The following is a 2462-nucleotide window of genomic DNA, read 5'->3' as shown; positions in this document are numbered from 1 at the left end:
CAATGAACAGGCATTTACAAAACATATAAGTAATCTAGCAAATATGTGTATATATATATATATATAATATCTGTCTAATAGGATCTCAAAGTGTTTGGGTTATAATGCCAGATTTGAGATAATGTATTAATTAGAATTTTCTTTTTCCTAATAAAACTTTTTCAGAATTTCATAAAATAGAAATGAAACATGAGAAATGAGATTTCCAGCTTTTTAGTATATTTAATATATTTACTTGTTTTACTTCCTTAATGAATTTTAACCACTTACATCTAATTATCATATATCCACAGCAACAAACCTGAAATACTATTTGCCCCAATACAGCTATTCCTCTATGTGAGAACTTTAAGCTTTAATCTTTGAAGTTTCTTTCTAACATTTAAGAATACTTGCAATTATAAGAAATAGGCTAGAACTTTGGTTTTGATCATTGTGCTAATTCAACTTTTATTTCTCTTATACAAAAAGAAAAGCAGTACACTTAGTTATGTCAAAGTCTTTTACCCAGATAAAAGAATGTTTTGATTATAGTAATTCAGTCTTTCATTAGTACAATGCAGTTTTGCTTCTATTCCTTATCCTAAAATTCAGAAACTAATTAAGCAGTCTTAATTATTACCTGTCACATATCTAGAATACATGTCAAACAGTCAATTAAGTGTCTTAACAGTACCTCACCCTGCTGTTTTCTATCTCGTCATTTCTACTGTGATTATCATTGACACCTAGATGATTCTGACAAGAAGAGAGCCTACACTAAACAGCAAATAACTGTAATGGTAAAAGTTGCATATCTACTAGACGAGGAACTTAATAACATAAGGACCATAATACACAAGAGGTAAACCTAAGACTTGTGAAATAATGTGGGTAAAATAAAAGGTTCAGGCTTTATCTAAGTGACTCTTAAATATATTTTTATTGGTATATACTTCACATATCATACAATTTAATTGTTCCATCATATTAAGGAGACTGCTCAATCTCAATTACAAGCAATTTCAGGATATTTACCTCTCAAAATCATTGTTAGTTCTCCATTTCCATTTACCCTCCTCTGACTTGCCTCTAGGGAATTACTAATCCAGTTGTTGTTTCCATATATTTACTTTTCCTGGATTTCATATACAGAAAATCATACAAAACATGAACATAAAGCAGGCAAACCAAAGAATTGACTAAAAACAGACAAAATTCTCAGTCAAAAAGACAGTAGAAAATATTAAAAATTGAAACAACTTTAAAATAGGCCAAAAGGGAGATCAAATGATAATGTGTTACATTCCAACCTAACTATATCTGCCCTAATTTGTTTTACAATGTTCTTTGTTTGATAGCAAGGCTATTCATATCCTTTGAATATGTCAAAAGGGATTCGCTGTGTGTATACCATGCAAATCCATGTGTAGACCATTCAAATAGATTTTGTTTCCACTGTTATCCATAGCCTTATGCAAACATGATTCTGATACCATTCCTTCCCTTGGATTAGGATTTTATTATTTACAATCCTTGAATCACACAGGCTAGTGTGCTTTTTCCATGTGGACTTATATTGGCACCTCACTTAAATGTCTTCTTGTTTGAAGACCAGCCTCTAAGACGCCAGACACTTTTCTTACTGATAGCCAGCACCATCTGATTTCTTCACTACAAATTGTTATAGCATCCATACCTTTAGTTATCTCTTTATGAGGGAAGTATTGATAAGGGCTAGGGCATAAGAACAATTATTCTTATATTGGGGCTAAAATAGCACAAGCCCAAATCCACTCATATTGCTATGGTTTATACAGTGATACTTTGTCGATCTCAATTCATTCCAAATGCATGTTTGAACATGGAAAATTTTAAAACTGAACATATTTTTCCCATAAAACATAGGTGTAAACCAAGTAATTGGTTCTGAGTCCCAAAAATTACACTGATAAGTTCATTTCCTAGGAATTTAAATCAGTGTAGAGGCCTTTAGCCTCCTTGCATATCACTGTCTTGGATGTTTTATTGCCACCGAACAGTTTCTGATTTATACAAATTAACAGTAACTTTTCAACCTTTCCAACACTTGCTGTCAGTTTATAGTACTGTGGTGATTTGTGTGTTGTTCTGATGCTAGAAGCTATGTCACTGGTATTTCAAATGCCATCTGGTCACCCAAAGTGAACGGGTTTCAGCAAAGCTTCCAGACTGAGAACAAACAAATGAAAAAAGGCTTGCTTCCCCATTTGTAAGGAAGAAGTCACCAAAATCCTAATGCATAGCTTTGAAGTATTTTCAAATACTGAAAGCCTAAAAAAAAGGAAGAAGAACATTGTCTGAGGCATTGCCGGTAAATGGACCCCTCAGGTGCTAGGGCACTCAAAAAATGATTGACAAGGAGTTGATTTCTTGGAGGGGAGTCAGCCAAGGAAATGTGAGTCAGGTAAAGCCTCTGGGAGTGGAGCCTTTGGGATTTGCTG

The sequence above is a fragment of the Echinops telfairi genome, unplaced genomic scaffold, assembly GCF_000313985.2.
Source record: "Echinops telfairi isolate 266 unplaced genomic scaffold, ASM31398v2 ScPeMD7_44;HRSCAF=162, whole genome shotgun sequence".
In the NCBI taxonomy this organism is placed as follows: domain Eukaryota; kingdom Metazoa; phylum Chordata; class Mammalia; order Afrosoricida; family Tenrecidae; genus Echinops; species Echinops telfairi.
This window is presented reverse-complemented; position numbering follows the sequence as displayed.